At 43.8% G+C, this 10,842-nt stretch overlaps 1 pseudogene; it reads left to right on the top strand.

The window, feature by feature from the left end:
• Window positions 1-657: 657 nt before the first annotated feature.
• Window positions 658-10,842, top strand: part of LOC124027094 — a 22,967-nt pseudogene continuing 12,782 nt past the window's right edge.

The raw sequence follows: 10,842 nt of genomic DNA, 5'->3' as shown, positions 1-10,842 counted from the left end.
GTTTACATGCACACCCTAAGCCCCTCCCTCTGTCACTTACAAAAAAACAAAATTAACATTTCAAACCAACCCCTGTTTATGTCTCAACTCCTCAGATTGAGAGCAGACACTACTGCCACAGGAGTATCAATGAACATTGATTGTGGTAAAGGAATGCCCAACTCGTCTCACGTGCATTACAGTATCACATATCGCCTGCAGCATTTTAGTCAAATAAAGACCGTTATACTGGCTGTTTTAGTCTGTGTTTTATAAAAAAACACTTATACAAGGAATTGTCAACTCGTTCTCATTCTGATAAATCAGGTAGGACACTTGATTTCAACATCTGAACGAAGTGGACAGGATAACATGCTGCTCAAACAGCTGGAGATGTACAGAAGGGTGTGTTCATCACAATCTGTTCTACCTGGTTAGCTAGCGGATCTCTCTCTCATTCACTCGCTCTCTCCGATGTTGGCTAGCAGATGGATCCAAGTTGGCTAAGTGAGCCTATGATCCCATTGCGTGTAATTCGGCTACAACATCTGGTCTGTGAATATTTCCACTTCGTGATGTGTGGTGGAGTTGTAGTGCAAGACTTGTTCGGTAACAAATCCAGTTTCTTAAGGAATCCTGCAAGCTTTCTTTCTTAAAGATAGTCAATGAAGAAGTGGACCAATTCTGAGTGTTTAATATGTCATCTGTTTGTATTTCTCTCTAGGTACTGATATCTCGGTAGGAGAGGAGGTGGCCATCAAGCTAGAATGTGTGAAGACCAAACACCCGCAGCTCCACATCGAGAGCAAGATCTACAAGATGATGCAGGGAGGAGGTACGACACTACACCATTTATCTGTCCTACCAACCTACCAGCTCTCATCTAGATCACTGTAACTGGCCCAGTGGTCATCCTACCAGCTCTCATCTAGATCACTGTAACTGGCCTAGTGGTCATCCTACCAGCTCTCATCTAGATCACTGTAACTGGCCTAGTGGTCATCCTACCAGCTCTCATCTAGATCACTGTAACTGGCCTAGTGGTCATCCTACCAGCTCTCATCTAGATCACTGTAACTGGCCTAGTGGTCATCCTACCAGCTCTCATCTAGATCACTGTAACTGGCCTAGTGGTCATCCTACCAACCTAGTGGTCATCCTACCAGCTCTCATCTAGATCACTGTAACTGGCCCAGTGGTCATCCTACCAGCTCTCATCTAGATCACTGTAACTGGCCCAGTGGTCATCCTACCAGCTCTCATCTAGATCACTGTAACTGGCCTAGTGGTCATCCTACCAGCTCTCATCTAGATCACTGTAACTGGCCCAGTGGTCATCCTACCAGCTCTCATCTAGATCACTGTAACTGGCCTAGTGGTCATCCTACCAGCTCTCATCTAGATCACTGTAACTGGCCCAGTGGTCATCCTACCAGCTCTCATCTAGATCACTGTAACTGGCCCAGTGGTCATCCTACCAGCTCTCATCTAGATCACTGTAACTGGCCTAGTGGTCATCCTACCAACCTAGTGGTCATCCTACCAGCTCTCATCTAGATCACTGTAACTGGCCCAGTGGTCATCCTACCAGCTTTCATCTAGATCACTGTAACTGGCCTAGTGGTCATCCTACCAGCTCTCATCTAGATCACTGTAACTGGCCCAGTGGTCATCCTACCAGCTCTCATCTATATCACTGTAACTGGCCTAGTGGTCATCCTACCAGCTCTCATCTAGATCACTGTAACTGGCCCAGTGGTCATCCTACCAGCTCTCATCTAGATCACTGTAACTGGCCTAGTGGTCATCCTACCAGCTCTCATCTAGATCACTGTAACTGGCCCAGTGGTCATCCTACCAGCTCTCATCTAGATCACTGTAACTGGCCTAGTGGTCATCCTACCAACCTAGTGGTCATCCTACCAGCTCTCATCTAGATCACTGTAACTGGCCTAGTGGTCATCCTACCAGCTCTCATCTAGATCACTGTAACTGGCCCAGTGGTCATCCTACCAGCTCTCATCTAGATCACTTTAACTGGCCCAGTGGTCATCCTACCAGCTTTCATCTAGATCACTGTAACTGGCCCAGTGGTCATCCTACCAGCTCTCATCTAGATCACTGTAACTGGCCCAGTGGTCATCCTACCAGCTCTCATCTAGATCACTTTAACTGGCCCAGTGGTCATCCTACCAGCTCATCTAGATCACTGTAACTGGCCTAGTGGTCATCCTACCAGCTCTCATCTAGATCACTTTAACTGGCCTAGTGGTCATCCTACCAACCTAGTGGTCATCCTACCAGCTCTGATCTACTCAAAGTAGGTGGACACCCCTTCAAATGAGTGGATTTGGCTATTTCAGGCACACATGTTGACAGGTATAGAAGAAACGAGCACACAAGCACTACTGTCTAGTTTGAATGCATTGTTGACCTCACTGGAATACTGTAGTAGTTTGAATGTATTGTTGACCTCTCACTGGAATACTGTAGTAGTTTGAATGTATTGTTGACCTCTCACTGGAATACTGTAGTAGTTTGGATGTATTGTTGACCTCTCACTGGAATACTGTAGTAGTTTGGATGTATTGTTGATCTCTCACTGGAATACTGTAGTAGTTTGGATGTATTGTTGACCTCTCACTGGAATACTGTAGTAGTTTGGATGTATTGTTGACCTCTCACTGGAATACTGTAGTAGTTTGGATGTATTGTTGACCTCTCACTGGAATACTGTAGTAGTTTGGATGTATTGTTGATCTCTCACTGGAATACTGTAGTAGTTTGAATGTATCGTTGACCTCTCACTGGAATACTGTAGTAGTTTGGATGTATCCCTCTCACTGGAATACTGTCTTTTGAATGTATCGTTGACCTGCTGCTGCTAAAATACATTAACTGCTGAACTATTCCAGTGAGTGTGGGTTTTCCTTCTTCTCATTGTAATTAGCTGAGTAACAGGACAGAGCCAGTTAGCCCTGGGGTTAACCCTGTCTACATTTACATTCAGCCTCACCACTGTCAGTCCGGATCCTCCGTGACCTTTACCCTGGCCGTTTAGTCAGTCCGGATCCTCTGTGACCTTTACCCTGGCCGTTCAGTCAGTCCGGATCCTCTGTGACCTTTAACCTGGCCATTCAGTCAGTCCGGATCCTCTGTGACCTTTACCCTGGCCGTTTAGTCAGTCCGGATCCTCTGTGACCTTTACCCTGGCCGTTTAGTCAGTCCGGATCCTCTGCATGTGTCCTAGTCCCACTGACAATTGTGTTGTTTAAAGGTGTGTTTTCCCCCCTCCAAGGTGTGTGTTGTTTAAAGGTGTTTCCCCCATGCGGTGTGCGCGTACCTATGCAAAGTGCAAGCTTTTGTGTGTGTAACAACCTGCACTCCCAGTAACAGGCTTATCACCACCACAGCCCTCCAGCCCCTCACCCCTGGAGGGTTGCCCCAGCAGGGTGCTCTGACATTGGGACAGGATGGAGCGATAACCTGGGTTCCTGGAGCCCTGTGGGTCTCATTCGTTTGTGCCCTATATCCTTCCTTTTTCACTGCTCCCCTCTCCTCCACCAATCCCCTCACCTCTTGATCTCTCCATCATTGGTTCTATCCTTCCTCTCTGTCATCTCCCCTCTATCCTTTCTCTCTGTCATCTCCCCTCTATCCTTTCTCTCTGTCATCTCCCCTCTGTCCTTTCTCTCTGTCATCTCCCCTCTGTCCTTTCTCTCTGTCATCTCCCCTCTGTCCTTTCTCTCTGTCATCTCCCCTCTGTCCTTTCTCTCTGTCATCTCCCCTCTATCCTTTCTCTCTGTCATCTCCCCTCTATCCTTTCTCTCTGTCATCTCCCCTCTATCCTTTCTCTCTGTCATCTCCCCTCTATCCTTTCTCTCTGTCATCTCCCCTCTATCCTTTCTCTCTGTCATCTCCCCTCTATCCCCTTTCCTCTGTCATCTCCCCTCTATCCTTTCTCTCTGTCATCTCCCCTCTATCCCCTATCCTCTGTCATCTCCCCTCTATCCTTTCCCTCTCGCTCTCTCCCACCCTCTCTCTGGCCAGATGGCGTGTGCGCCTGGGGAGGAGAGGGTGGAATAGACGGAAGGGGAAGGAGGGAGGTGTGGGGGAGGGGCAGAGCGCTGCATTCCTCTTCTCTGGGGCGCCATCCCTCCATCCTCCAGCTCATGAATATTCATACAGTGTGTGCGCGTGGTAAAATGAGCCTCCGGTGTAGCAGCAAGAACAAAGCACAACCATGTATTATATGATCAAACAGAGATGACGCATTGCTGCACGACCATCATTATTATCCCCATATTCCCCATTATCCTACTGACCACTGGGTCAATACACACCATGGTCCCCATTATCCTACTGACCACTGGGTCATTGCTGCACGACCATCATTATTATCCCCATATGCCCCATTATCCTACTGACCACTGGGTCAATACACACCATAGTCCTCATTATCCTACTGACCACAGGGTCAATACACACCATAGTCCCCATTATCCTATTGACCACTGGGTCAATACACACCATAGTCCCCATTATCCTACTGACCACTGGGTCAATACACACCATAGTCCTCATTACCCTACTGACCACTGAGGCAATACACACCATATTCCCCATTATCCTACTGACCACTGAGGCAATACACACCATAGTCCCCATTATCCTACTGACCACTGAGGCAATACACACACCATAGTCCTCATTATCCTACTGACCACTGGGTCAATACACACCATAGTCCCCATTATCCTACTGACCACTGAGGCAATACACACACCATAGTCCTCATTATCCTACTGACCACTGAGGCAATACACACACCATAGTCCTCATTATCCTACTGACCACTGAGGCAATACACACACCATAGTCCTCATTATCCTACTGACCACTGAGGCAATACACACCATAGTCCCCATTATCCTACTGACCACTGGGTCAATACACACCATAGTCCCCATTATCCTACTGACCACTGGGTCAATACACACCATAGTCCTCATTACCCTACTGACCACTGAGGCAATACACACCATATTCCCCATTATCCTACTGACCGCTGGGTCAACACACACCATAGTCCTCATTATCCTACTGACCACTGGGTCAATACACACCATAGTCTCCATTATCCTACTGACCACTGGGTCAATACACACCATAGCCCTCATTACCCTACTGACCACTGGGTCAACACACACAATGCTGCACGACCATCATTATTATCCCCATATTCCCCATTATCCTACTGACCACTGGGTCAACACACACCATAGTCCTCATTACCCTACTGACCAGTCACTGGGTCAATACACACCACCATAGTCCTCATTACCCTACTGACCACTGGGTCAATACACACCATAGTCCTCATTACCCTACTGACCACTGGGTCAATACACACCATAGTCCTCATTATCCTACTGACCACTGGGTCAATACACACCATAGTCCTCATTACCCTACTGACCACTGAGGCAATACACACCATATTCCCCATTATCCTACTGACCACTGGGTCAATACACACCATAGTCCTCATTACCCTACTGACCACTGGGTCAATGCTGCACGACCATCATTATTATCCCCATATTCCCCATTATCCTACTGACCACTGGGTCAACACACACAATAGTCCTCATTACCCTACTGACCACTGACCACTGGGTCAATACACACCATAGTCCCCATTACCCTACTGACCACTGGGTCAATACACACCATAGTCCCCATTATCCTACTGACCACTGGGTCAATACACACCATAGTCCTCATTACCCTACTGACCACTGGGTCAATACACACCATAGTCCCCATTATCCTACTGACCACTGGGTCAATACACACCATAGCCCTCATTACCCTACTGACCACTGGGTCAATACACACCATAGTCCTCATTACCCTACTGACCACTGGGTTAATACACACCATAGTCCTCATTACCCTACTGACCACTGAGGCAATACACACCATATTCCCCATTATCCTACTGACCACTGGGTTAATACACACCATAGTCCTCATTACCCTACTGACCAGTGGGTCAATACACACCATAGTCCTCATTACCCTACTGACCAGTGGGTCAATACACACCATAGTCCTCATTACCCTACTGACCACTGGGTCAATACACACCATAGTCCTCATTACCCTACTGACCACTGGGTCAATACACACCATAGTCCTCATTATCCTACTGACCACTGGGTCAATACACACCATAGTCCTCATTACCCTACTGACCAGTGGGTTAATACACACCATGTTACTCTATCAATATTGGCTAATCAGTATGATATATATATATATATATATATTGCTTTATCATTTTGCTCTACGGTAGGAAACGGACTGAAACAGGGAGGGACTACCTGAACTTGTCCAATAAGAAACACAACATTGTTGTTGCAATATGTTTTGGTAGGTTTTACCGTAATGAATACATCCCAGGTTCTGGAACAGAACCAGATGGGAGGAAGCTATTTTAGACTCCAGTTCCGTCCCATATGGCACCCTATTCCCTACATAGTGCACTACTCCTGACCAGAGATCTATGCACCCTATTCCCTATATAGTGCACTACTTTTGACCAGAGCTCTATGGCACCCTATTCCCTACACAGTGCACTACTCCTGACCAGAGATCTATGCACCCTATTCCCTATATAGTGCACTACTTTTGACCAGAGCTCTATGGCACCCTATCCCCTACATAGTGCACTACTTTTGACCAGGGCCCTATAGTGGTCTGATCAGAATGAGTGCAGTATATAGGGACTAGGGTGCCATATTTTGGGATACAGACAGGCTATTTAGTGCTGAGTGACCCTACAGGTCCTTAGATGGACACTGTACATTCTGCTGCTTAATATATCCAGTGGTCTGGTCTATGTAGTCTAAGGTTGAGCTGCCTAAATATATTATGTTGCTGTATCAGTATGGGGGTTCCCTGAGTGGCTCTAGGCACCATCCCTACACTAGAGGTGTCACTACAGACCCTGGTTCGATCCCGATGTATCACAATTCCGTATATAGTAATCTGAGTCCCACAGGCCGTCCCACAATTTGGCCCAGCCCCTCCGGGCTACTTTTGACCAGGGGTCCGTCATTATAAATAAGAATTTGTTCTTAACTGACTTGCCCAGTTAAATAAATATAAAAATATAATATTAAATCCCTTGTCTTAGATGGATCTCAAAATATGAACATAAAAAATAATTCTTATCTCTATGAACAGCAGATTAAACACATTTTGGGCAATGGATCTGTGAATACATTTAGATCCCGGGTGAATACAATGCAATATTATTAATGGATCTGTGAATACATTTAGAGGGTGAATACAATGCAATATTATTAATGGATCTGTAACTGACATTTAGCCCAGGGTGAATACAATGCAATATTATTAATGGATCTGTGAATACATTTAGAATATGAATACAATGCAATATTATTAATGGATCTGTGAATACATTTAGAGGGTGAATACAATGCAATATTATTAATGGATCTGTGAATACATTTAGAGGGTGAATACAATGCAATATTATTAATGGATCTGTGAATACATTTAGAGGGTGAATACAATGCAATATTATTAATGGATCTGTGAATACATTTAGAGGGTGAATACAATGCAATATTATTAATGGATCTGTGAATACATTTAGAGGGTGAATACAATGCAATATTATTAATGGATCTGTGAATACATTTAGAGGGTGAATACAATGCAATATTATTAATGGATCTGTGAATACATTTAGAGGGTGAATACAATGCAATATTATTAATGGATCTGTGAATACATTTAGAGGGTGAATACAATGCAATATTATTAATGGATCTGTGAATACATTTAGAGGGTGAATACAATGCAATATTATTAATGGATCTGTGAATACATTTAGAGGGTGAATACAATGCAATATTATTAATGGATCTGTGAATACATTTAGAGGGTGAATACAATGCAATATTATTAATGGATCTGTGAATACATTTAGAGGGTGAATACAATGCAATATTATTAATGGATCTGTGAATACATTTAGAGGGTGAATACAATGCAATATTATTAATGGATCTGTGAATACATTTAGAGGGTGAATACAATGCAATATTATTAATGGATCTGTGAATACATTTAGAGGGTGAATACAATGCAATATTATTAATGGATCTGTGAATACATTTAGAGGGTGAATACAATGCAATATTATTAATGGATCTGTGAATACATTTAGAGGGTGAATACAATGCAATATTATTAATGGATCTGTGAATACATTTAGAGGGTGAATACAATGCAATATTATTAATGGATCTGTGAATACATTTAGAGGGTGAATACAATGCAATATTATTAATGGATCTGTGAATACATTTAGAGGGTGAATACAATGCAATATTATTAATGGATCTGTGAATACATTTAGAGGGTGAATACAATGCAATATTATTAATGGATCTGTGAATACATTTAGAGGGTGAATACAATGCAATATTATTAATGGATCTGTGAATACATTTAGAGGGTGAATACAATGCAATATTATTAATGGATCTGTGAATACATTTAGAGGGTGAATACAATGCAATATTATTAATGGATCTGTGAATACATTTAGAGGGTGAATACAATGCAATATTATTAATGGATCTGTGAATACATTTAGAGGGTGAATACAATGCAATATTATTAATGGATCTGTGAATACATTTAGAGGGTGAATACAATGCAATATTATTAATGGATCTGTGAATACATTTAGAGGGTGAATACAATGCAATATTAGTGGTCCTGTGTAGCTCAGTTGGTAGAACATGGCGCTTGTAACGCCAGGGTAGTGGGTTCGATCCCCGGGACCACCCATACGTAGAATGTATGCACACATGACTGTAAGTATAAAATCGTCTAAATGGCATATATTATTATTATTATTATTAATTTACAGTAGTCTGTTCTTAACCCTGGGCAACATGGGCCTGGGAGGCTCACAGAGATATTAGTATCCACAGTATTCTGTTCTTAACCCTGGGCAACATGGGCCTGGGAGGCTCACAGAGATATTAGTATCTACAGTATTCTGTTCTTAACCCTGGGCAACATGGGCCTGGGAGGCTCACAGAGATATTAGTATCTACAGTATTCTGTTCTTAACCCTGGGCAACATGGGTCCGGGAGGCTCACAGAGATATTAGTATCCACAGTACTCCACAAATTTTCAATTTTTCAACTCAATATTTATTTTATTCCACAATTATTAATATATATTTTTATTTTATTTTATTTACATAAAAGCACTGTAATTTAAAGCTAGAATCCTTAGTTGCTACATCCATCTTTGGTATGGCAAACCCTGATGTACCTACTTGATTCTTGAAGAATATAACTTATAAGTGCTTCATGAGCTTAGTTCAACTGTGGTACCCCATCAGAACCCAGAATACAACCTGGTTTTACTCCAATGTTTGGAAACAAAGTAAACTAACACTGTGGAGCCTCAAAACATAGTTAAAACTATACTGTTGATATCATGGATGGTCAGTCCTTACATCCATAGCTCTGTCTAATTTAATGGCTATATTTCTCCAGGCCCATCCCTCAGCTTTTTACCAAAACCGAGACTTTGCAGGAAATTAGCTTGAAAACTGCCACATTTTTCTCTTCTTTTAAAAAAGGTTCCTTCTCAGCGTGTGAAACTTGGATCGTCCAGCCCTGCGCTGCCAAAGTCCTAGTTGAACCCCTCGTATGCTATTTCTGTCTCACTGGAGTTATGAGGGTGTCCCTGGCCCCAACAAGTTGGAGAACCCCTTATCTAGCGTTTTCAACTGTAGCCTATATACAGGCTGCTGCTGCTGCTAAAAACAGCCCCCTGGTGTGGTGTCCTGCTCGTTGGAGATGGTCTATGTGCTGCTGTTAGCCTGGCTAACACACACTCTGCCTGGCTAGCCCATATACGTCTCCTCCAGCTTCCAGAACACACTCTGCCTGGCTAGCCCATATACGTCTCCTCCAGCTTCCAGAACACACTCTGCCTGGCTAGCCCATATACGTCTCCTCCAGCTTCCAGAACACACTCTGCCTGGCTAGCCCATATACGTCTCCTCCAGCTTCCAGAACACACTCTGCCTGGCTAGCCCATATACGTCTCCTCCAGCTTCCAGAACACACTCTGTCTGGCTAGCCCATATACGTCTCCTCCAGCTTCCAGAACACACTCTGCCTGGCTAGCCCATATAAGTCTCCTCCAGCTTCGAGAACACACTCTGCCTGACTAGCCCATATACGTCTCCTCTAGCTTCCAGAACACACTCTGCCTGGCTAGCCCATATACGTCTCCTCTAGCTTCCAGAACACACTCTGCCTGGCTAGCCCATATACAGTGCCTTGCGAAAGTATTCGGCCCCCTTGAACTTTGCGACCTTTTGCCACATTTCAGGCTTCAAACATAAAGATATAAAACTGTATTTTTTTGTGAAGAATCAACAACAAGTGGGACACAATCATGAAGTGGAACGACATTTATTGGATATTTCAAACTTTTTTAACAAATCAAAAACTGAAAAATTAGGCGTGCAAAATTATTCAGCCCCCCCAAGTTAATACTTTGAAGCGCCACCTTTTGCTGCGATTACAGCTGTAAGTCGCTTGGGGTATGTCTCTATCAGTTTTGCACATCGAGAGACTGAAATTTTTGTGTGTGTGTGTGTGTGTGTGTGTGTGTGTGTGTGTGTGTGTGTGTGTGTGTGTGTGTGTGTGTGTGCCCATTCCTCCTTGCAAAACAGCTCGAGCTCAGTGAGGTTGGATGGAGAGCATTTGTGAACAGCAGTTTTCAGT

This window comes from Oncorhynchus gorbuscha, unplaced genomic scaffold (assembly GCF_021184085.1).
Source record: "Oncorhynchus gorbuscha isolate QuinsamMale2020 ecotype Even-year unplaced genomic scaffold, OgorEven_v1.0 Un_scaffold_2958, whole genome shotgun sequence".
Lineage (NCBI taxonomy): Eukaryota > Metazoa > Chordata > Actinopteri > Salmoniformes > Salmonidae > Oncorhynchus > Oncorhynchus gorbuscha.
Note: the sequence above shows the minus strand (reverse complement) of the source record. Positions and strands in the feature narration are given on the sequence as shown.